The 26,694-nt window shown below is 39.1% G+C and overlaps 1 long non-coding RNA gene across 1 annotated transcript in view; it reads left to right on the forward strand.

Moving 5' to 3' along the window:
• LOC143655666 (uncharacterized) overlaps positions 1 to 26,694 on the forward strand; it is a 325,146-nt gene that overhangs the window by 12,157 nt on the left and 286,295 nt on the right. The window lies entirely within an intron of this gene.

Consider the following 26,694-nt stretch of genomic DNA (forward strand, 5'->3'; position numbering starts at 1 on the left):
GGTCCTGGACTTTTCTTTTTAGGGAGCTTTTGAATAACTAATTCAATCTCTTTACTTGTGATTGGTTTGTTGGGGTCGTCTATTTCTTCTTGAGTCAAAGTTGGTTGTTCATGTCTTTCCAGGAACCTGTCCATTTCTTCTAAATTGTTGTATTTATTAGCGTAAAGTTGTTCATAGTATCCTGTTATTACCTCGTTTATTTCTGTGAGGTCAGTAGTTATGTCTCCTCTTTCATTTCTAATCTTATTTATTTGCATCCTCTCTCTTCTTCTTTTTGTCAATCTTGCTAAGGACCCATCAATCTTGTTGATTTTCTCATAGAACCAACTTCTGGTCTTATTGATTTTCTCTATTGTTTTCATGTTTTCAATTTCATTTATTTGTGCTCTAATCTTTGTTATTTCTTTCCTTTTGCTTGCTTTGGGATTAGTTTGCTGTTCTTTCTCCAGTTCTTCCAAGTGGACAGTTAATTCCTGCATTTTTGCCTTTTCTTCTTTTCTGATAAAGGCAATAAATTTCCCTCTTAGCACTGCCTTTGCTGCGTCCCATAAGTTTTGATATGTTGTGTCTTCATTTTCATTTGCCTCTAGGTATTTACTAATTTCTCTTGCAATTTCTTCTTTGACCCACTTGTTGTTTAAGAGTGTGTTGTTGAGCCTCCATGTATTTATGAATTTTCTGGCACTCCACCTATTATTGATTTCCAACTTCATTCCTTTATGATCCGAGAAAGTGTTGTGTATGATTTCAATATTTTTAAATTTGTTGAGACTTGCTTTGTGACCCAGCATATGGTCTATCTTTGAGAATGATCCATGAGCACTTGAAAAAAAGGTGTATCCTGCTGTTGTGGGATGTAATGTCCTATAAATGTCTGTTAAGTCAAGCTCATTTATAGTAATATTCAGGTTCTCTATTTCTTTATTGATCCTCTGTGTAGATGTTCTGTCCATTGATGAGAGTGGTGAATTGAAGTCTCCAACTATTATGGTATATGTGTCTATTTCCCTTTTCAGTGTTTGCAGTGTATTCCTTACGTATTTTGGGGCATTCTGGTTCGGTGCGTAAATATTTATGATTGTTATGTCTTCTTGCTTAATTGTTCCTTTTAATAGTATATAGTGTCCTTCTTTGTCTCTTTTAACTGTTTTACATTTGAAGTCTAACTTGTTGGATATTAGTATAGCCACTCCTGCTCTTTTCTGGTTGTTATTTGCATGAAATATCTTTTCCCAACCTTTCACTTTCAACCTATATTTATCTTTGGGTCTAAGATGTGTTTCCTGTAGACAGCATATAGAAGGATCCTGTTTTTTAATCCATTCTGCCAGTCTATGTCTTTTAATTGGGGAATTCAGTCCAGTAACATTTAGTGTTATTACTGTTTGGATAATATTTTCCTCTACCATTTTGCCTTTTGTATTATATATATCATATCTGACTTTCCTTCTTTCTACACTTTTCTCCATGTCTCTCTCTTCTGTCTTTTTGTATCTGACTCTAGTGCTTCCTTTAGTATTTCTTGCAGAGCTGGTCTCTTGGTCACAAATTCTCTTAGTGACTTTTTGTCTGAGAATGTTTTAATTTCTCCCTCATTTTTGAAGGACAATTTTGCTGGATATAGGAGTCTTGGCTGGCAGTTTTTCTCTTTTAGTAACTTAAATATATCATCCCACTGTCTTCTAACTTCCATGGTTTCTGCTGAGAAATCTACACATAGTCTTATTGGGTTTCCCTTGTATGTGACGGATTGTTTTTCTCTCGCTGCTTTCAAGATCCTCTCTTTCTCTTTGACCTCTGACATTCTAACTAGTAAGTGTCTTGGAGAACGCCTATTTGTGTCTAATCTCTTTGGGGTGCGCTGCACTTCTTGGATCTGTAATTTTAGGTCTTTCATAAGAGTTGGGAAATTTTCAGTGATAATTTCTTCCATTAGTTTTTCTCCTCCTTTTCCCTTCTCTTCTCCTTCTGGGATACCCACTACACGTATATTTGTACGGTTCACATTGTCCTTGAGTTCCCTGATACCTTGTTCAAATTTTTCCATTCTTTTCCGGATAGTTTCTGTTTCTTTTTGGAATTCAGATGTTTCATCCTCCAAATCACTAATTCTATCTTCTGTTTCTTTAAATCTGTCATTGTAGGTATCCATTGTTTTTTCCATCTTTTCTACTTTATCTTTCACTTCCATAAGTTCTGTGATTTGTTTTTTCAGTTTTTCTATTTCTTCTTTATGTTCAGCCCATGTCTTCTTCATGTCCTCCCTCAATTTATCGATTTCGTTTTTGAAGAGGTTTTCCATTTCTGTTCGTATATTCAGCATTAGTTGTTTCAGCTCCTGTATCTCATTTGAACTATTGGTTTCTTCGTTTGACTGGGCCATATGTTCAGTTTTCTGAGCGTGATCCGTTATCTTCTGCTGGCATCTGGGCTTTTAGTCAGATTTCCCTGGGTGTTCGACCCCACAGGTTGAAAGATTTTTCTGTGCAATCTCTGGGTTCTGTTTTTCTTATCCTGCCCAGTAGGTGGCGCTCGTGGCACACGTTTGTCTACGGGTTCCACCAGTGAAAGTTGCTGTGGGTCCTTTAACTCTGGAAAATTCTCGCCATAGGGGAGGTTCGGCAGCCGAAGCGTCTTGGAAGAATGCCAGCCGGCCTGGGGTTCCGAATGCGGGGAGGGTCGCCGGCCGCCGCAGCACGGGAGAGCGTCTGGCTGAATTAGCTAGTCGGCCCGGGGCACCAAGCGTGGCGGGCGGGCGCCAGCTGTCGCAGCCTGGGAGAGTGCACTATTCCCAGCCGACGGGGGAGTCACGTGTTTGGAAGGGATCCCCCGGTCACTGTTCTCCGCAGTCTGGGGATTTCCGACCCAACTATCTCAGTTGGTCCGGGGGGCCTCGTGTGGTGGGGGCACCAGTCGCCGCGGCCTAAGGGGACCGCCTGTCCAATTCTACCAGCTGGCCTGGGAAGGTGGAAGGGAGGGACTCCGGTCGCTTGCCGTCCCACCCAGGAAAGCCCGTGCCCCTTTGTGATCTCACCGGAGCTGGTTCTTCCAGAGAGTCAGCCGTTCCAGGATGGGGTACGCTGTCCCTTTGATCTCCCTCGTGGCTCCGGGAGCTGCTCTGTATTATCTCCACTCCCCCAGTAGCTGTTCTGGAGGAGGAAAGGTGAGGGCGGCAAGGCTGTAGAGGCTGGTGGTGGAGGAGCCAGTGAAGGCGGGAGAAGAGGGCACCGTGGTGGTTGGAGAGCGGCCGGAGCAGGAGGGGGAGGAGGGGGGAGAAGGAGGGCGGGCGGGTCGGCTGCTGCGGGGCGTGGGCGCCGCGCGGCGGGCCGGTGGAGAAAGAGAGGGGAGAAGGAGGGCGGGCGGATCGGCTGCTGCGGGGCGTGGGCCTGATTGTCTATTTCTTGTTGCTGCTGCCATAACACTTGAGAGTCTTTATGCCAGTCTTTTATAAAAGTAGCAGTTTGTATTCCATTTTGCAGTACAATTCCGGATACGGCAGCAGTAGTGGACACAGCAGCAAGTCCAAGCAGAACAGTAATGAGAGTTCCAAGAAATCATTTGAAACGATGCAATAATGTTTCAACAGCCTTATAAATGGGAGTTAGTCCTGCAGATTCACTCCATGGTCGGGCCAAATTAACAGGCATCCATAGTTCAGGTCTCAACTTCATGACCGTGACTTTACATTTCTCAGTTAAATTACATTGCACAGCCCACCAAGTATGATTTACACATTGTAATAAGGTACATTCACTACAGAAGACCATATGCAGGGTTCCATTCCAATTCCAATTTCCAGCCAGAAGTAAATAAGGATATCTGACACAAGACTGAATATAATAAGTGATGTTTTTGCGAAGCACTATAGAAATGGGGTTTTGGGGATTGGTATGATTAAAAAACATATTTTCTGTCCAAATTAAAATATGGTCTTTAGGAGCAACTAATTTCCAAACGTGGCTTCGATAATGCTGGTTATGTAAGGGCCGAGGAAGGGACGGAGACAGTCCTCCTTCATTCCGACTTATAGTTTCATTAGCTTCTGCACTTAAATTGTTTCCCTGACGATGCCATTTAAGGGGAATATGGCCAAATTTAGTTTCAAAATGTCCATGAGGACTCCAATCAAGAACAGTTAAATTGCTATATTTTAATAATATAGAAGGACGATGCCCCCGACATTTTTGCCATATTAATCGTGGGTGACGATCAGGAGATCGATCAATACTTGGGGGTATACAGGGAGGCAAAGAAGTATCGTAGTCAGTTTCATTATCAGAAATATTTTCAGCTTTAACATGAAAGGCGACCATAGACATAAGAATAGTATGGGCTGCAAGGTGAGAGTGATTGAAGCGCATAGCAAAAGCAGTATGAGAATAGTTAAGACAGAAAGTTTCATTCCCAAAGCAAATTGGAACGGTAGGTGCATAAGCACTATAGTTAAAGACAGAACTAGTATTTAGCCAAGTGGGATGAATATCCAAATGATTACAAGAAGGTAAAGGAAGTACATTAGTGTCATTAGTGCAAACTGGGATATTGGTATCTCTCCAAGGAACACCTTGTAGTAGTGGAGGGTTAGGAATATAGGCCCAATAAGTATGATTTTCTCCACTTACCTGGCAGAGTACAATGGCAAGCATGACCAGAAGTAAAGTAGAAGGATTAAGAGCTTGTCCTGACGACACCACAAGGTTTCCTCCTTCTCGAGTAAGTTTTTTCAGCTGACCCCATGTGGGAGGAGAGGCTCCTTGCATCAGCAGATGGAAAGGATCTTCCTTTCCACTCATGACTGCCATTTGATCAATCGAGTTGGTATCCAAAGGTTTTGTGAACCTACTGAGACATAAGCATAACCTCTCCCCAATTGTAATAACAATCCTTCTTCCCAATTACTATCATGATTCTTCACCCAAATCTTCTTTTCCAGTTTCACAACCTGAGGCTTTGATGCAAAATGTCGTTCTGCAGCGGTACTTTTAGATTGTGACCAGTGATTTAAAAAATTTAACGTAAATAACGTCCTGTGCAACAAATCCCTAGGTCTTTCCATTCTATTCCCCCATTTCAGTTTAGATAAATACAGTTTAAGAGTGCGATTGGCTCATTCAATGATGCCTTGGCCTTGATTATTCCAAGGAATTCCAGTGACATGAGTGATATTATATTGAGCACAGAAGGTCTGAAATTTGGAAGATGAATATGCAGGTCCATTATCAGTTTTAATAAGGGAAGGTAAACCCATCACGCAAAACATTTTAAGAGATGAGAAATCACAGAGAGGCCCAGTGAAAATGACTAAACGTATTAATAGTGTGATGAATAACTTTGAATTTTCCAAATGGGGATAATATGTGACATCTATTTGCCAGATTTGATTAGTTTGCAAGCCCCGGGGATTAACCCTGGGAGAAAGAGTAGGAAGATTATGCTGGGCACAAACACCGCAAGCACGGACAATAGATTGAGCCTGGCGTTTCATAAGCTTAAAGTGTCGTAGTAGGCCTAGAGCACTGGTGTGCTGTAAAGTATGTTCTTGTTGTGCAGCTTGAACTGAACCGATAAGAAGAGAATCAATAGCTGCATTGCCCTCATGTACAGGGCCTGGCAATTCACTGTGAGAGCGGACATGAGTAATGAAAACAGGATATGCACGGGAAAGCAATATAGATTGCACCACTGCAAATAATTTTAATAAAGGAGTTGAAAGAATAATTGGAAGTGAAACTTGTGGTAATAAGGTAACACTAAGCACTGCATAGGAGGAATCTGAAACAATATTCAATGGAGAATCAAGGAAATTAGATAATGCCATGAAAACAGCCCACAATTCTGCCTGCTGGACAGATTTTCCTAGGGAAGGGCACACTTTAAATTTAGTGTCAGACCAATATCCAGCACGTTGTTTATTGGCGTCTGTAAAATCTGTGGGACCAGCAACAGGTGAAGAATTGATAATATTAGAGATAATAATAGGATGATCTTATAAAAATGAAAATAATTTTGAAGAAGGATAATGATTATTAAATTGACCAGAAAAACTTGAAATAGCAATTTGCCAATTTTCATTCATCTCTGTGGCTCGAGAAATTTGAAGATGAGATAATTTAGTAATGATCAGCGCAAAATCTTTACCAATCAAATGTCGGAGTCGTCGTCGGCCTTTGTACATCAAGAAGGCAATTTTATCTAAATAAGTAGTTAAAAGTTTAGAGAACTTATTAGATAAGAAAATCCATTCCAATATCCTATCATATTGTCCTATACAGGCAGAAGGGGTATGAGGTGTATGGAATATATATAATTGCATGGGCATATCTGGATTAAGTTGGCGCAATTGAGTTTCTGAAATGCGCTGTTCAACAAATTGTAATTCCTGTAATGCCTCAGGAGTTAATTTCCCTAAGTTTTTATCACCTTCTAAGATGGCAAATAAATGTTGCAGTTTGTGAGTAGGAATTCCAAGAATAGGCTGAATCCAATTAATGTCCCCAAGAAGCTTTTGAAAATCATTTAAAGTGATTAACTGATCAGTTCAAAGTTGAATGTTTTGGGGATTGATAACTCCAGATTGTAATTGAAATCCCCAATAAGAAAAGGTGGATCTTTTTATAATTTTTCCTCTGATATGATAAGGTTATATTGAGACAGTGCATCTTTCAGCTTTAAAAAATATGAATTTCTAAGTTCCATAGTGGGAGTAGCCAATAAAATGTCATTCATATAATGTAACAAAAGGATATCAGGATTCTGCCGTCTTATAGAGGATAGTGCTCTGGGCACATATTCCTGACAAAGGGTAGGACTATTAATCATGCCTTGAGGGAGCACCTTCCATTGGAATCTCTGCATTGGCTGAGCATTATTGAGAGATGGGACGGAAAAGGCAAATTTTTCTTTATCCTGGGGTTGTAAAGGAATACTAAAAAAAGTATCTTTCAAGTCAATGACCATGATGCTATAATGTTCAGGTATCATGGAAGGCATTGGTAATCCAGGTTGAAGAGGTCCCATAGGTTGGATACATTTATTAACCTCCCTCAAGTCAGTTAAAAATCTCCATGCTCCAGATTTTTTACAGATAACAAACACAGGAGAATTCCAAGGAGACGTGGAAGGCTCAATATGCTGCAATTTTAATTGTTCTTCAACAAGAATATGTAAAGCCTCAAGCTTTGGTAAAGGCAATGGCCACTGTTCCACCCACTTAGGTTCTGTAGTAAGCCAAGTAAGGGGTAACGCTTGAGGAGATGAAATAGTGACTGCTAGTTTTCCAAGGCCAAGGGATTAAAATTCATATTCAACATCATGTTTTTAACAGAATTAGATAAATGTGGGATAGTTAAGAAAGCTCTGAATTGTTGCAGCACATTTCTTCCCCAAATATTAATAGGGATATCAGCAATATAGAAGGACAACTCAGCTAATTGACCATCTGGTCCTCGGCAGGATAAACAGTCATTACTTTTAAAAATGTTACCAAGGAAACCAACACCAGTAAGTTTGATAGAAACAGCATGACAAGGACAAGAAGGAGGCCAATGTTTTTGAGCGATTATGGAAACATCAGCTCCAGTATCTTCCAGGCCTTCAAAGGCTATAGCTTGTATGATAATGGTAAAAGCAGGTCGTTCATCTTTTATCATTGTTTCCCAGAAAACCTGAGACCCGGTACTACCAAAGCCTCCTGTTCGTTCCACATCTCGAGATTTGAAAGGAAAATATGGAATTAATAGTAATTGAGCAATCCGTTGTCCAGTTTGTACAGTTAATGGAGACTGTGCCCGACACATGATTTGAATTTCTCCAGTAAAATCCGGATCAATAATGCCAGGAAATACAATAAGGCCTTGCAAGGTAGAACTACTTCGGCCAAATAAAAGTCCTACTGAATTGGAGGGTAAAGGACCACAAACCCCCGTAGGGATGCGTACAATACCCTGGTCAGGTTCCAAATAAACAGTACCAGAAGCAGAAATGTCAGCTGCAGCACTGTGCTTAGTAGTGGCATACCGCTGAGAAACCAGAATAAGATTTATGGATTGGGGTGCATAAGGAGATGTTGTGTCCCATCGCTGACTGGAAATTGTAACCTTGTATTTGGATGGGGGCCCCAAGGTTTTGGGCCCCGTGGGTAGTTTTCCTGGTTCTGGGAAGATGTTTGAAAAGCCATTCGTGGTGGTTTAGAAAAGGCACCTTTGTTTATACAGTCTTTTGCCCAGTGATAACCTTTTCTACACTTAGGACAAGGGCCTGGGGGAGGACGAGGACGTAACCCTTGTCCATTAGCCCTTCTGTTTTTACAATTTTTCCGAAAATAGACTGACTGATTGCATTTATAACAAATTGGTTGCTTGGAAAGAGATTCCGCCAATTTTGCAGCAAAAACATCTGCATGATGTTCAGGGCTACCTACGCCACTACAAGCCCTAACATCTTCATCAATGCCAGCATTTTGTGCCTTTAAAGGACCTAAATTTTTTTTATAAGAAGGATTGGCATTCTCATAAGCAAGGTGTTGCGATAAAATATTAGCAGCTTCCATGGAGCCAATAGTACGATTTATAGCCAAGCGCAGTCGAGGAAGAAAGTCAGCAAAAGGCTCATTGGGTCCTTGTATAATTTTCACAAAAGATAAGGTAGCTTCTCCAGTATTTCCAAATTTCTTCCAAGCCCTTGAAACAACTGCTTTCACTTGATCTAAAACCTGATTGTCCAGTCCAGCCTGATTCTGCATAGTAGCGAATAGACCTTGTCCAGTTAATTGATCAAGAGTAGGACCCGGAGGATTCTGAGCAGCATTTAAAGAAACCTGCATTTTAGCCTCATCCAACCACCAACTTTTCCATTGTATATATTGTGAAGAACCCAAAGCCGCTTTACCTGAATGTTCCCAATCCATAGGAATCATTAAATTATTATTAGAAAAGGCATCCAGCAAACCAAGAACAAAAGGAGATTGAGGCCCATATTCTGTTATGGCCTTTTTGAATTCCCGTAACACAGAGTATTGAATAGGAGTATAGTTAACTTGTTGACCCCCTCCAGCAAGAGGCTGGTGGATAATAGGGAAAACAAAATGAGAATCTGGAAAAGCAGCGGCTGGTTCAGAATAATGTGGAGGTCCTGGCCCTGAACCATTGAAAACAAAAGCCTGAGGTCTCAAAACAGGGGAAGGCGCTGGCGCTGATGCCTGCACCGTGGCCGGAAAAGCATTGAGTGTAGGATAACAAGAAGTCACAGGAGGAGGAGGAGGAAAAGCATCATCCTCCTCAGCTAGCTTTAAACCCTTAGAAAATCAATTAGCTAGTAGAGGAATAGGATCCTCATTATCAGAATCAGAATCTTCAAGTGAAAAAGAGTCAGCCTGACATGCTACAGATACAGAGACGCCATGAGAATCTAAAGGCACTTCCTCACAATTGTCATCGCCACTACAAGAAGGAGCATTGGAACCCTCCGGTTTAGAAGGAGCCACAGGTTCCAGTAACTGAAGAGACTGAGTAATTGCACTACACAACATCCATAACTTAAGTCCCATAGTGTCCCCTCTCTGATGATGTTCACGCAAAGTCTTAATTACTTCTTTCCATTCCCTAAGATTAAGCTGAACTTTATGCTGGCAGCGAAACCAATGACATTTCTGAGAAACATGCTTAAAAATTTTGAAAGCAAAGCATCAGAAACCTCCACTCCTGTGGAGTGTAACAATCCCTTGAGTAAATATAAATATTCCCGTTGTATCGACGGTGAGTTGCCCCTTATAAAACATAAATCCGAAAGCCCTCCCAAATTCCAGGAGGCGTGTACCCTTTCGGTTCCTCAGTAAAGGAATATTCCTATCCTGCGACATAAAACATAAATCCGAAAGTCCCTCTCAAATTCCAGAGGCGCCAAGTCCCTCCCCAATTCCAGGAGGTGCCTTACCCTTTCGGTTACGCACTGGTGAAGGCCTCGAGTAACCTTCACTGACTGTTCCAGGGAACCGGGCCAGATCCCTGAGCAGGGCTGAATGTTCACAAGGAGCTGGGCCTGCCGGGCCCTGTGAAGTGATGAGTGGTCCCTGTTCGGGCGCCACTTGTTGCAGTCTTTCAGCAACCCCTGCGAAATAAAAAACATAGATGTGGACACTTCCTGCAGGATGAGTCACACAGACACACACAGAAGTCAGACAAGATGACTGCAGCCCCGAAGAGCTCCAGCTGCTTTATTTTATATCATTTCTCATAGCTCTTTTGCTGACCGAGCCTGTTTTTTCAGTATATTACTCCGTTGTTCTCTTGTTACTTTCAATCTAGCCTCCTGGATATCTGGGTAGCAAAAAGGGAACATTCCATACTTCGTGTGGTGTGCGAAAGTAGGGACAAAGCAAGTCTGTTTGCAGACCATGTTCTTCCCCTTCACCCCCAGATAAGGCTCACAGCTGGGAGCTCGCTGTTTGCAGCAGACCTCCTCAAGGCCACTTTGAAGCCAGTCACTCCCAATAAATTCCGCAGTTTTTCTGTTAACCCTTTGGCTCCTATATCTGGATTTTTGGGGGTATAGGGGTATGTTGGGGTTTATATTGTTTTTTTCCTAACTGTTATGTAAATTTGCAATTATTTCAGAATAAAAGCTTAAAACAAAACGAAGCAAAACTCAGTGAGCAAAGGTTGAGAAATGCAGCTTTAATCATTGGGTGGGGTGTGAGGTCAGCTGAGGTTGAGTTGTGAGTAGGTTTTCCTGGAAAATTCTCAAAAGAGAAGTAATACAGATGGAAATTACATGGTCTTGTGTGAAGGTTTTTGTCCCTATTTAAAATTTTTCTCATTTCCTCAACTTTTTATTATGAAATAATTTCAAGCATATAGAAAAATTGCAAAAATTGTATAATGAACTCCCCTATGCCCTCCACCTGGCTTTTACAATTGTTACTGCTTTGCTAATTTTGCTTTATTTCTCTTTCTCCATATACGTTCTTGGGCAAATCATTTGGGTGTAAATAGTACATGCAGCATGACACTTATTTCTTAACAATCAGTATATATCACTTAAGAATATAGATTTTAGTCTAGAGCACCAAAATGCTGTTATCCTTAAGAAAATTATCCATTTAAAATCAATATAATATTTAAATTTCCACAATTATCCCCCAAAATGTCTTATAGATGTTTTATTTTTATCAAACTGATGAACATATTATATATATTTTTGCTGTTTACTTTAACATAGAACAGTTCCTCCCTCTTTTTTTTTCCCTATAACACTCACCTTTTGAGGAAGCTAGGATATTAGTCTTATAGTGTCCCACATTCTATATTTATCTGTTTTCTCATGATGTTCACTTGTTCCTCTATCCCAGTGATCACCAACCCTGTCTGTGCATCAGAATCATCTGAGATGCTTTTTAAAAATGCAGACACCATAGTCTCACCTCAAACCAATAGACTTGGAATGAAGCCCAACTGGCTTTAGTTTCAAAATTTCTCAGATGATTGATTCTATTGTGCTGCTAGTGTTAAGAACCATGGCTCTGCCTCCAGTAAACCCTATAAACTGTAAGTTAGATTTGGGGTATACATTTTTGTCCAGAATTTACATTGCAACTCGTGGGAAGCTTTAGAAAATACAGATGCTCAGTGCAACCCCCAAATTCCGAAATAGTTGGGCTGGTGGTGTGGCCTAGGCATTGGGATTTCTAATTTCCTCAGATGATTCTACTGAAGTCAAGAAGATCCACAGCCTTAGGTTACATTGTCTAATTTCCATCACAATCTGGAGGCACGTAATGTCACACTGTTCCATTATTTGTGCTATTAAGTTCAATCGCTTGATTAAGTTGTGTAACACCAGACTTCGCCATTGCAAAGGTGCATTTGTTCTCCTTTGCATTTGGCAAATTGTCTCTGGGTGATGCTTTGGCACCATACCTGTGAAATCCTGTTTGCTAACAAATTTTTACCCAATGATTTTAGTGTTCATTGATGACTGTTTGCTGAATCAGTTATTACATGAGGTGTTACAAATGGTGATTTAATACTGGCAATCCTTCTAAATTTGTTAGCAACTTTTGTTTGCAAAGATGTGCTCTTCTAAATGTTTACCTTCTTCCCTCCTTTCTGGAGACTTATTGATTTTCACTTAATTATCAGTTATAGCCATGATTCTTTTTGATGCTCAAATTATATTGTATTTGGCCAGAGAGAGCCCCTTCAAGCTGGCTTTTTAAAAGTAATTTTAAATTCAAGTACAATGTATAGAAAATGCACAAAAAATCAAGTGTATAGTTAAAAAAATTTTTACAGTGTGAACTGTGACACCAGTACCAAGATCAAGAAATAGAACACTGCCCAAGAACCTCTGTTAAACCTTCTTTCTACTATTACTGCCCCTGACAAGAGTAGCCACCATCTGAGGGGAGAATATGGTTAAAGCACTTGTAAGCTTGCTCTGTGTTTGCATGTCCTTAAGCAGTGGAAAGCCACTGCATTTGTCTGCCTATTTGTTTATTAAGCTGAAAACAGCTTAAGATGTTTGTCTACTTTGCTTATCTGTGGCATTTGCTTATCTGGAACATATCCTCCCACTTGTGGGAAAATTCCTACTTTGTTCTTAAAATTAAAGATACCTACTCAAGGCAAACTGGTGTTCAGTGGATAGCTTAACTCCACATGGCCCTTTACTGATAAATAGCTAGCAGAAAATGAACTCGAGGCTCTGACCCTCTCTTAGGACAGAGACTTCCTTGCTTTCTGACTTTGTGTCAGAGGTTTTTTTCTTCTTGTGCCAATTCTTTGTGGGACAAATAATAACTGCCATAGGTGGTGTTGCCCACAAGCATCCTTCCTCTTAAGCCAGTGGATCAGTTTTCCTGTTTTTGAACTTTATATGAATGAAATTATATAGTATATACTACTTTGTGTCTAACTTCTTTTGCTTATCATTATGTTTTCATGTGTGCAGCTGTATTTCTTTGTTTTTCATGGCTATCTGAAATTTATTCATCTATTTTAAGGTAGGACATTTAAGATGATTCCAGGACTTGACTATTAATTATATAGCACTACTATAAGATTCTTATATTTGTCTTTTGGTGAACATATGAAACTATTTTTTTGGTTATACCCAGGAGTGCAATTTTTTGGTCATAGCTTTGGCGAGCCAGCCAGGAGACATTTAGACTCTTCTAACATCTGGACTGTTGAGTCAGGCTATTGACCAGGAGGCTTAACTGTGTGCTTTTGTTTTTTTCCTCACTTGGGTCATTGTTATCCTCTCCATTGTCCTCATGCAATGCCAGTGACAATAGGTTATGTGTGAGGGTGGGGAGGGAAAAGGGGGAGGTGGTTCTTCAACTTCATTTGATACTTCCAAAGAGTTTTTCTCCTGTTATTTTTTTTTTATATAACTCTTTTGTGTACTTCTTTTATCTCTGGCACAAGATGTCCTAGTTTCAGCTTCTGTGTTCCCTGTCCTAGCCATGGAATCAGCCATTTTTCTAAGGAGTCCTGGATCTTTTAACTAGGGACTTGTATTTAAAAGTCAAGGTCTTGATACTAGTTGTGTTCATTATTACAGGATGTCATTGCTTTTAATATCTTTTAGTGGATAAAGCTAAGAAATACATTAAAGCAATCATGTATTCAAATTGATCATTTCAATTCTAATTGAACATTTTATAGTGTTTTTCCTGAACTCCTCTTTATTTTATATAGGTTTCTCTTTTCTCTTATGTTGAAATATTTTGCTTCCTAATAACATCACATATGATTTACTTTATTTTACATTTACATAAAATAATTTCAAAATTGTGATACTAATGTTACTGTTTATGATAAACCAACTGAGTGAAGCTTAAAATTTCCTTACAATTTTGCTTTATTTTACATTTACAGAAAATAATTTCAAAATTGTGATACTAATGTTACTGTTAATGATAAACCAACTGAGTGAAGCTTAAGATTTCCTTGCAGTTCTTTTTGTCCCTTATGAGCACTTTTAATATTAACTTTAAGGCTTAAATCTAATGGGGAGGATGAAGAATTTGTCCAGTGATTTAAGAAGGTGGGTGTTTGGCTCAGAATATTTACTGTGGGGCTAGGAATCTTCTAGACAATTGCTATACTCAGCTTCCATTGTTTGCCCCATGTTCTCCTTTCTCCAAATACCTTTCTGAGGGTTTTTATAAGAAGAGTGAGGGTTTTTATAAGAAGAGATGCACAACTGGGGGCTGTGCAACATATTGCATCTTCTGGATACTGTGTTTATATGTAAATATCTTTTAGTGAGATTCTCCTCAGTAACTGCCTGAATCTACCCACACTCCTACAGATTTAATCAAGGGGTGACATAGATAAACAGAAGTCCTGGTTTGTGTTTCTACTTAGTTGGGGATGGGGCAGAATGGCTGAGAGATTAGGAGTGTGGACTCCGCAGCCCAGCAGTCATGTTCCAAATATTGGTTCTGGACCTGATAGCTGCACAAAATTAGATGAAGCTTTCTAAGCCTCAGTTTCCTCATCTATAAAATTGGAGTAATTATTGCCATAGCTTATAGGTAATTCTGAGGATCAAATACAATAACACAGGCACATAAATATCAATAAATAGTTTGTTGGTTATTTCAATGTACTATTTGATGTTGGTACTTTTTCTAGTTTGCAAGCTGCAGGAAGGTGGTATACCAGAAACAGAATGGCTTTTAAGAAGGGGAATTTATTAAATTGCAAGTTTATAGTTCTGAGGCCATGAAAATGTCCAAATTAAAGCAAAATGTCCAACCTAAGGCATCCAGGAATACCTTGGATACCTTGGTTCAAGAAGGCTGATGACGTTCAGGGTTTCTCTCTCAACTAGAAAGGCACATGGCAAACATGGCAATGTCTGCTAGCTTTGCCTCCAGGCTTCCTGTTTCAAGACACTCCCCCAGGGGCGTTTTCCTTCTTCGTCTCCAAAGGTCTCTGGCTGCAAGGACTCTGAAGCTTTTTCTTAAAGGGCTCTAGTAAGCAACCCCACCTTGAATGGGTAGAGATGCATCTCCATGGAAACAATAAAAAAAGCCCACCCAATAATATTGAATGAGGATTAAAGACCTTGGCTTTCTGGGGTCCACAATAGTTGCAAACAGGCACAGTACTGGAGCAGTGATTCTCACTATTGGCTGCACAAAGAATCACTGGGAAAGCCTTGACAAATTCCTATGCTGCATCCCAGACCAATTAAATAAGAATCTCCAGGGTAGGGCCCAGGCAAAGGTATTATTTTTAGTCCCTCAGATGATTGTAATGTGAACTTTCAGCCTCTGTCATTATAAATTTATTGAATAGAAAGTATGCAACAACAATCCAGATGCCATGCCAGGGAGAGAAATGTGTTGTAATCATGCATGTGTTTCTTTAGAGAACTAATGCTATGATGTGACTCATGTCATTTAAGGTTAGGAATAAAGGTATGTGTAGTAATAATTGTGATTAGTCAAATAAGTTGCTGTGAAATAGGAAGTGAGGATATTAATGTTGGTGGTGTAATTAGGGTAAAAGTTCATGATTATAAGAGCAAATGAAACTCTTGGGGGATCACAAGGAGAGTTGTTAAGGATTTACCTAAAGAGTTAAAAACATCAGAGCCATGTAGTATAGTTAAGTGTCCCAAGACTGTGACAAAAAGAAAGGAATTCCCTCCTGCCCCCAAGTAATGATGTTTGGAAACTTGATTGGATGATGCCATTGCTCTCACTGTGATGGAAAGGCTGTCATGGTGAACAGGGAGCAACGCCTACATAGGTAAGATAGGATTCAGGAAGTAAGGCAAGGCCAAGTGATGTAAGATTTGTAAATAAATTACCTATTTCACTAAAATAAAATGTTTAATGCTGCAAGGCTTTACAATTTATTCATTCATTAATTAAGCTACTACTCACTGGGAGATGACTCCACTAGAGATTAGGCAGTGAACTGCTTTAGGGCTGGAGTCTTGCTCACCCTTGTGAACGTAGCCCAGCACATCAGAGAACTGCTGTGAATGTATCGTTCCCACCATATGTCACAAGGAGCCGCTGCCGTGTGCAATGTGTAGGACCTAATGATGCTTTATTGCTTCTCCCAAGTTCAAGGGTGAATTTGCTGTCATCTCCCCCTGCATTTATGTGGATCTGCCTCTCACAGGTGATGGGATAGTTGTAGTGATGTTATATTAGCCAGAAGCACAGCAGTGATGTATGGGAAAAAAAAGGCCAATTTATTAATCTCCAATGAGGAAATAAATGTCAAAGGGATTGGATGCTTGAATTCTCCAGCATGTACATTCTAATCATGTGTCTTAATTTCCAGGCTGCTAGACCAAACACCACAAAATGGATTGGCTTAAACAATGGGAATTCACTGGCTCATGGTTTTGACGCTAGAAGTCCAAAATCGAGGTATCAGCAAAGTGATGGTTTCTCCCAAATACTGTAGCATTCAGAGGCTGGCTGCTGGCAATCCTTGAGTTCCTTTGTTTTCCCATTACAAGGCAATACACATGACCATGTCCTCTCCTTTCTTTTTGGGGTTCTGTTAGCTTCTGGGTCCCAGGTCCTCCCTATAGCTTTCTCTTTACAAAGCTTTCGGTAAAAGGAGTAAGACCCATCCTGACTCAAGGTTACACCTTAACTAAAAATAACATCATCACAACCTTAGCAATGGGATTAAAGATTAAGAACCGATTTTTCTGAGGTACATAATTCAACCTACCACAGCATGCCACATGAAAGCCCAATTATAATTGGGAGGTTGCTTGATGAGCAGGAAGCTAGAACAAGAGTATCCAGTTATATAAATCAACTCTTTAATGTCATCAGGTTAAGATGCATCTATCTTCACCATAGTGACAAAACTGCCACCAGCCTAGACAGGTTTGGTCGCTGTGTTTTTCCATCCTATCCTGGGATGGGAACTGCCAACTTTGACTCTGACTTACTGTGCTTTGTAGGCTTTCTTAGTTTGCCAGAGTTGCTGTCACAAGAACCACAAACTTGTATTGGCTTAACAACAGGGGTTTGTTTTTTTGTTTTTTGTTTTTTTACATGGGCAGGCACCGGGATTTGAACCCAGTCTCTGGCATGGCAGGCAAGAACTCTTATTAGTGAACAAGAACCCAAAACAAATTAGTTCTAACAACAACAACAAAAAAGACGGCAAATAATTCACTGACTTTTATAATTAAGATGGTAAACTGGCTTCAGATGAAATTTGATTCAAGGCTCAAATGATACTTGTAAGATGTACCTTTTGACTGATGAGTTGTTAGGCAGTTAGGAGGAAAAATTCTCCAGAAAAGAATTTTAAATTCTTTAATTCTCAAAACATTGCTTGTGGCAATAAGGCAACCTTTGCTTAACTCTAATCTTCTCATTGTCAGTCTCATGAGTTTTATGAGAGAAATTACCCCCACTATGAAGTTCAAAATATCAATTTCAATAATGTATAGAAACAAAGAAAAGTTTTTTTAAAAAAATAAAAAATACCACCCCCCCCTTTAAAGATGCATGCAAAATTCACCCACACTGTATTTTCCATAAGTGGTAATATTTAAGATTATTAGGTTGTGATGAAAATCATGTTGGATCATGTTTTTCCTGCTTTTGGTCAAGTGGTTTTTACCTGCTGTTTTAGTTTCCTGGGCTGCTCAGGCAAATACCGGGCAATGGCTTGGCTTAAACAGTGGGAATTTATTAGCTTATAGTTTTGAGGCTAATAACAAGTCCTAATCTAGGTGTCATGCTTTCTTTTTGAAGATTAGCATTCTGGACTGCTGCTTTTTGTGATTCTTGGTCATTGGCTCCTCTTTTACATGGCAATGCACATATTCTCTTCCATTCTCTTCTTGGTTCTGTTGAATTTCAGCTTCTTACTTTCCCTGGCTTTCTGTCTGAGTTTCATTCTGCTTATAAAGGACACCAGTAATAGTATTAAGACCCATTCTGGGCCACACTTTAATTGAAGTAACCTCATCAAAAGGTCCTACTTACAATAGGTTCACAGCCACAGGAATGGGCTAAGTTTAAGAACATTTTACTGGGGTACATACAGCTCCAAATTACCACACCTGGGGAAATGATCCATTAGGAAATAATCTTTGAAATCTAGACTAGTCTCCCTGAATTGAGCTAAACACTCATGATTGGTTTCCTCCCATTAGTTTTGCATGTAGCAGCCAGGTTTCTAAAGTGGAGACACTATCAATCAATCAATCAGTCAATTGTGTCTATGCCCTTGACAGCCACACCCCAGTTATGGCTTCCCTGTAGTCTGTTTGCTGTCTTGATAGAGCTTATCATGCTATAATTACTTTTTTTTTTTTTTGCTTGTCACACACCTAGAATGAATGAATAAGCATTCTTAAAACCCTCTGATAGTTTCAACTACACTAACAATTAAGTCTTCTCTCCAATATGACTCCTGCCTGTTTCTCTGGTCTCTCATCTGTCCAGTCCCTTGGCACCATATTCTCTGTTGAACCGAGTCCTCTTCCCTCATTCTTTTTTACATGTGGTTCCCCATTTAGAATATTCCTTCCCCATTTGACTCCTGTTTTGGTTTGTAAAGCTGCCAGAATGCAATATACCAGAAATGGAATGGCTTTTAAAAAGGGAATTTATTAAGTTGCAAGTTTACAGTTCTAAGTCTATAGAAATGTCCAAACTAAGGCATCCAAGAAAAGATACCTTGACTCAAGAAAGCCCGACGGGTCCAGACCACTTCTGTCTGCTGGTGGCATCAGCTGGGGTCTTTGGCTTCTCATTTCAAACAGCATTCCTGGGGGCATTTTCTTTCTGCACCTCCAAATGTCTGGGTCTCATGTTGGCTCTGTTGTTGGCTCTGTTGTTTCTTCCAAAATGGTTCCCTCTTAAAGGACTCCAGTAAGTGATGCACCTTGAATGGGTGGAGATACATCTCCATGAAAGCCACCTAATCAAAAGATCCTACATACAACTGGGTGGGTCACATCTCCATGGAAACAACTTCATCAAAAAGACCCCACCCAATAATATTGAATCAGGATTAAAGAACATGGCTTTCTGGGGTATACAACACTTTCAACCCCCCACAACTCATATTAACCTCTCACCCTTAGGATTCCTGACCCACCATCTTGAGTAAAGACCCCTCTCTTGGGTCTCTCTCATCATAGGACTAGCTTGCTATTTTATTATTGCCCAGTTATTGTCCCAATTCCTCCATTAGATTGAAGTCAGGGGTGAGGGTCTCTTTGCTCACTGGTGTCTCTTCAGAGCCTGGAAGAGAGGTTTGCATGTAGATACTTGTTGAATCAATGAATAAATGAATAAAACACCCATAAGTAGTTTAGAAGAGATTCCACTTTCATTAACTGAAAGTAACATCACTAATTATGATTTTCTTTATCCAAGTTACTCTGCCGGAAAGCAGGATACAGAAAAAGCCAAGAAACTCATTTGAGGGCCTTGAACTGGCAAGAGTCATGAATCCCCATATTTGAGGAGTTTCATCAGCTCATCATCAGAGAAGCTTTGAGCTGTATCTGTTGTTGGAAGACCAGAGGGCTATGGGAACCTTTGTTTTAAAGAACTGATTTGGAATAGCCCAGAACAACTTCCTTTTGGTTAACGATGAGGGAAGTTTGTTGGGAAAAACTGATTGTCGGAAGAATCCATCTGGACTCTTGGCAGTGGGCTAGTAGGTTTGGTATGGGAAGAGATCTTGGTAGCCTAGCCTCTCTAACTAACTCTGACTAGAAAGGGACATTTGTCTAGAATAAATCTTGGATTTAAGATTAAAGCAGAAAGGTCTTTTTAGTTTGGCTTTCATACTTATTTTCCTTCCAGTCAAGGTATGGATTGATTGATGAAAGTCTTAATAACAGGAAATTGGGAATTTTGGAGATCATTGACTTGTAGTCCATGGACTTTTTTTTTTTCCTATACAGGGACTGAATTATCTCTGATAAATTAAAAACAGTCAAATTCTTATGGGCCTCTTGAACTGAGTTAATTGCTCTTGTGTGGCTGATTTTAGTTTTCAAGGCCCTTGAATTAGTGGGCCTGGTAGCTTTAGATGTGGGGTCATCAGCTTTTCCCAGAGGGCTGCCTTTTTCTTGAAGGGAACAATTTTGGACTGGAACAAGGACTTTTTTGGGGGTTTGGGATGGGAAATGTGGGGGCAGTCAGTACTTTTTCAGGGGCAGGACTACTGGGTAAGGTCTCTGCTCAAGGAGCTCTGCTCACATAAACCTCAGGTCTCACATGAGGTTTATGTGATGTTTACCTACAAAGTGAGCGAAACTGCAGTTAGCTATGCTAACTGTAAGGTATTTTTCAGCCATTTTCAAATTCCAGGTCAAGTAAGTTTCCAATATATCTGTGTCAAGGCCAGCTGTTATGGGTTAGGAAACTGAAATTTGAATCTGTATAGTAGAATTTGAAGACAGACCATATTTCCTGGCCATAGGAAGCTTTCTTGTAAAAGTGGGAACAGATAGTAGGTGCTAACAGATGACGCTGTGCTTGCCATGTGCCCTTACAGCTGAGAGACAAGCCCTGACTGTTTGCCATGTGCCTTCTCACTTGAGAGAGAAACCCTGAACTTCATCGGCCTTCTTTTTTTTTCTTAATTTATTTATTAATTAAAAAATTAACAAACTAAATGAAACATCACATATATAATCAGTAATTCACAATATCATCACTTAGTTGTATATTCATCATTTCTTAGAACATTTGCATTAATTCAGAAAAAGAAGTAAAAAGACAATAGAAAAAGAAATAAAATGAACACAGAAAAGAAATAAAAGATTATACCTACCATACCCCTTACCCCTCACTTTCATTGATCACTAGCATTTCAAACTAAATTTATTTTAGCATTTGCTCCCCCTATTATTTATTTTTATTCCATATGTTCTACTCGTTTGTTGACAAGGTAGATAAAAGGAGCATCAGACACAAAGTTTTCACAATCACACAGTCACATTGTGAAAGCTATATCATTATACAGTCATCTTCAAGAAACATGTCTACTGGAACACAACTCTACATTTTCAGGCAGTTCCCTCCAGCCTCTCCATTACATTTTGAATAACAAGATGATATCTACTTAATGCATAAGAATAACCTTCAGGATAACCTCTCGACTCTGTTTGGAATCTCTCAGCCATTAACACTTCATCTCATTTCACTCTTACCCCTTTTGGTCGAGAAGGTTTTCTCAATCCCTTGATGCTGGGTCTCAGCTCATTCGAGGGTTTTCCTCAATCCCTTGATGCTGAGTCTCAGCTCACTCTAGGATCTCTGTCCCATGTTACCAGGAAGGTCCACACCCCTGGGAGTCATGTCCCACATAGACAGGGGGAGGGTGGTGAGATTGCTTGTTGTGTTGGCTGGAGAGAGAGGCTACATCTGAGCAACAAAAGAGGCACTCTTGGGGGTGACTCTTAGGCCTAAATTTTAAGTAGACTTGACCTATCCTTTTTTTGGGTTAAGTTTCATTTGAACAAACCCCAAGACTGGGGGATCTGCCTATAGATTTGGTTGTCCACACTGCTTGTAAGAATATCAAGAATTCAACTTGGGGAAGTTGAATTTCTCCCGGTTCTCACCATTCCCTGAAGGGGGTGCTGCAAATACTTTTCCACTCACTGATCAAATCACTCTGGGATTCATCAGGGCATCACTCTGGACAAACCAACAAAATCTCATGTCCTACCTGAGATTCCAAGTACTTATGGTGTTCAATCAAACTATCTATATGAGTTATATTAGGAAGTGCACCAAATATAAATTTTGTAACAAGTAAACATTTTTTGCTTTACTCTCACACATAAGGTGACATTTAAAAATATTAATTACCTTCTATTTTCAGCACCCTGCAATAATGACATTCCTTTATTCTTCCTCATGCAAAAACATTTTTAAAATTTGTACATTTAGTCACTATTATTATACACTCTAGGCATTCCTAGATTATACCATCTCAATCTTTAACATCTATCTTTCTTTCTGATTTCATTTATGTCCCCAGCCCTCCTCTCTCTGTCATTCTCACATACAGCTTCATTCAGTGTTTTAACATAATTGTATTATAGTTAGGTAGTATTGTGCTGTCCATTTCTGAGTTTTTGTATTCAGCACAGTCTGTATCCCTTCAGCTCCAATTACCCATTATCTTACCCTGTTTCTAGCTCCTGATGGTCTCTGTTACCAATGACATATTCCAAGTTTATTCACTAATGTCAGTTCATATCAGTGAGACCATACAGTATTTGTCCTTTTGTTTTTGGCTAGTCTCACTCAGCATAATGTTCTCAAGGTCCATCCATGTTGTTACATACTTCATAACTTTATTCTGTCTTAAAGCTACATAATATTCCATCGTATGTATATACCACAGTTTGTTTAGCCACTCGTCTGTTGATGGACATTTTGGCTGTTTCCATCTCCTTGCAATTGTAAATAATGCTGCTATAAACATTGGTGTGCAAATGTCCGTTTGTGTCTTTGCCCTTATGTCCTCTGAGTAGATACCTAGCAATGGTATTGCCAGGTCATGTGACAATTCTATATTCAGCTTTTTGAGGAACCACCAAACTGCCTTCCACAGTGGTTGCACCTTTTGACATTCCCACCAACAGTGGATAAGTGTGCCTCTTTCTCTACATCCTCTCCAGCACTTGTCATTTTCTGTTTTGTTGATAATGGCTATTCTGGTGGGTGTGAGATGATATCTCATTGTGGTTTTGATTTGCATTTCTCTAATGGCCAGGGATGTTGAGCATCTCTTCATATGCCTTTTGGCCATTTGTATTTCCTCTTCTGAGAAGTGTCTGTTCAAGTCTTTTTCCCATTTTGTAATTGGATTGGCTGTCTTTTTGTTGTTGAATTGAACAATCTCTTTATAAATTCTGGATACTAGACCTTTATCTGATATGTCGTTTCCAAATATTGTCTCCCATTGTGTAGGCTGTCTTTTTACTTTCTTGATGGAGTTCTTTGATGCACAAAAGTGTTTAATTTTGAGGAGTTCCCATGTATTTATTTCTTTCTTCAGTGCTCTTGCTTTGGATGTAAGGTCTATAAAACCGCCTCCAATGATAAGATTTATAAGATATTTCCCTACATTTTCCTCAAACTGTTTTATGGTCTTAGACCTAATGTTTAGATCTTTGATCCATTTTGAGTTAACTTTTGTATAGGGTGTGAGATACGGGACCTCTTTCATTCTTTTGCATATGGATATCTGGTTCTCTAGACACCATTTATTGAAGAGACTGTTCTGTCCCAGGTGAGTTGGCTTGACTGCCTTATCAAAGATCAAATGTCCATAGATGAGAGGGTCTATATCTGAGCACTCTATTCGATTCCATTGGTCAATATATCTATCTTTATGCCAGTACCATGCTGTTTTGACCACTGTGGCTTCATAATATGCCTTAAAGTCAGGTAGCGTGAGACCTCCAGCTTCGTTTTTTTTCCTCAAGATGTTTTTAGCAATTCGGGGCAACCTGCCCTTCCAGATAAATTTGCTTATTGGTTTTTCTATTTCTGAAAAGTAAGTTGTTGGGATTTTGATTGGTATTGCGTTGAATCTGTAAATCAATTTAGGTAGACTTGACATCTTAACTATATTTAGTCTTCCAATTCATGAACATGGCATGCCCTTCCATCTATTCAGGTCTTCTGTGATTTCTTTTAACAGTTTTTTGTAGTTTTCTTTGTATAGGTCTTTTGTCTCTTTAGTTAAATTTATTCCTAAGTATTTTATTCTTTTAGTTGCAGTTGTAAATGGAATTCATTTCTTGATTTCCCCTCAGATTGTTCATTATTAGTGTATAGAAACACTACAGATTTTTGAATGTTGATCTTGTAACCTGCCACTTTGCTGTACTCATTTATTAGCACTAATAGTTTTGCTGTGGATTTTTCAGGGTTTTCGACATATAGTATCATATCATCTGCAAACAGTGAGAGTTTTACTTCTTCCTTTCCAATTCTGATGCCTTGTATTTCTTTTTCTTGTCTAATTGCTCTGGCTAGAACTTCCAACACAATGTTGAATAACAGTAGTGATAGTGGACATCCTTGTCTTGTTCCTGATCTTAGGGGGAAAGTTTTGCATTTTTCCCCATTGAGGACAATATTAGCTGTGGGTTTTTCATATATTCCCTTTATCATTTTAAGGAAATTCCCTTGTATTCCTATCCTTTGAAGTGTTTTCAGCAGGAAAGGATGTTGAATCTTGTCAAATGCCTTCTCTGCATCAATCGATATGATCATGTGATTTTTCTGCTTTGATTTGTTGATATGGTGTATTACATTAATTGATTTTCTTATGTTGAGCCATCCTTGCATACCTGGGATGAATCCTACTTGGTCATGATGTATAATTCTTTTAATGTGTTGCTGGATTCGATTTGCTAGAATTTTGTTGAGGATTTTTGCATCTATATTCATTAGAAAGATTAGTCTGTAGTTTTCTTTTTTTTGTAATATCTTTGTCTGGTTTTGGTATGAGGGTGATGTTGACTTCATAGAATGAATTAGGTAGCTTTCCCTCCTCTTCAGTTTTTATTTCAGAGTTTGAGCAGGATTGGTACTAATTCTTTCTGGAATGTTTGGTAGAATTCACATGTGAAGCCATTTGGTCCTGGACTTTTCTTTTTGGGAAGCTTTTTAATGACTGATTCAATTTCTTTACTTGTGATTGGTTTGTTGAGGTCATCTATTTCTTCTTGAGTCAAAGTTGGTTGTTCATGCCTTTCTAGGAAGTTGTCCATTTCATCTACATTGTTGTATTTATTAGCATAAAGTTGTTCATAGTATTCTGTTATTACCTCTGTTTCTGTGGGGTCAGTGGTTATGTCTCCTCTTCAATTTCTGATCTTATTTATTTGCATCCTCTCTCTTCGTCCTTTTGTCAATCTTGCTAAGGGCCCATCAATCTTATTGATTTTCTCATAGAACCAGCTTCTGGTTGTATTGATTTTCTCTATTGTTTTCATGTTCTCAATTTCATTTATTTCTGCTCTAATCTTTTTTATTTCTTTCCTTTTGCTTGCTTTGGGGTTAGTTTGCTGTTGTTTCTCCAGTTCTTCCAAGTGGACAGTTAATTCCTGAATTTTTGCCCTTTATTCTTTTTTGATATAGGCATTTAAGGCAATAAATTTCCCTCTTAGCATTGCCTTTGCTGCATCCCATAACTTTTGATATGTTGTGTTTTCATCTTCATTCTCCTCGAGATATTTACTGATTTCTCTTGTAATTTCTTCCTTGACCTACTGGTTGTTTAAGAGTGTGTTGTTGAGCCTCCACATATTTGTGAATTTTCTGGTGCTCTGCCTATTATTGATTTCCAACTTCATTCCTTTATGATCTGAGAAAGTGTTTTGTATGATTTCAATCTTTTTAAATTTGTTGAGACTTGCTTTGTGACCCAGCATATGGTCTATCTTTGAGAATGATCCATGAGCACTTGAGAAAAAGGTGTATCCTGCTGTTGTGGGGTGTAAAGTCCTATGAATGTCTGATAAGTCTAGCTCATTTATTGTAACATTCAAATTCTCTGTTTCTGTGTTGATCCTCTGTCTAGATGTTCTGCCCATTGATAAGAGTGGGGATTGAAGTCTCCAACTATTATGGTAGATGTGTCTATTTCCCTTTTCAGTGTTTGCAGTATTTGCCTCATGTATTTTGGAGCATTCTGGTTTGGTGCATAAATATCTATGATTATTATATCTTCATGTTGAATTCTTCCTTTTATTAGTACATAGTATCCTTCTTTGTCTCTTTTAACTGTTTTATATTTGAAGTCTAATTTGTTGGATATTAGTATAGCTACTCCTGCTCTTTTCTGGTTGGTATTTGCATGAAATATCTTTTCCCAACCCTTCACTTTCAACCTATGTTTATCTTTGGGTCTAAGATGTGTTTCCTGTAGACAGCATATAGAAGGATCCTGTTTTTTAATCCATTCTGCCAGTCTATGTCTTTTGATTGGGGAGTTCAGTCCATTAACATTTAGTGTTATTACTGTTTGGGTAATACTTTCCTCTACCATTTTGCCTTTTGTATTATATGTATCATATCTGATTTTCCTTCTTTCTACACTCTTCTCCATACCTCTCTCTTCTGTCTTTTTGGTTCTGACTCTAGTGCTCCCTTTAGTATTTCCTGCAGAGCTGGTCTCTTGGTCACAAATTCTCTCAGTGACTTTTTGTCTGAAAATGTTTTAATTTCTCCCTCATTTTTGAAGGACAATTTTGCTGGATATAGAATTCTTGGTTGGCAGTTTTTCTGTTTTAGTAATTTAAATATGTTATCCCACTGTCTTCTCGCCTCCATGGTTTCTGTTGAGAAATCTACACATAGTCTTATTGGGCTTCCCTTGTATGTGATGGATTGCTTTTCTCTTGCTGCTTTCAAGATCCTTTCTTTCTCTTTGACCTCTGATATTCTGATTAGTAAGTGTCTTGGAGAACTTCTATTTGGATCTATTCTCTTTTGGGTATGCTGCACTTCTTGGATCTGTAATTTTAGGTCTTTCGTAAGAGTTGGGAAATTTTCAGTGATAAGTTCTTCCATTAGTTTTTCTCCTCCTTTTCCCTTCTCTTCTTCCGGGACACCCACAACACGTATATTTGTGTGCTTCATATTATCATTCCATTCCCTGAGTCCCTGCTCATATTTTTCCATTTTTTCCCCTA

The sequence above is a fragment of the Tamandua tetradactyla genome, chromosome 14 (genome assembly GCF_023851605.1).
Source record: "Tamandua tetradactyla isolate mTamTet1 chromosome 14, mTamTet1.pri, whole genome shotgun sequence".
Lineage (NCBI taxonomy): Eukaryota > Metazoa > Chordata > Mammalia > Pilosa > Myrmecophagidae > Tamandua > Tamandua tetradactyla.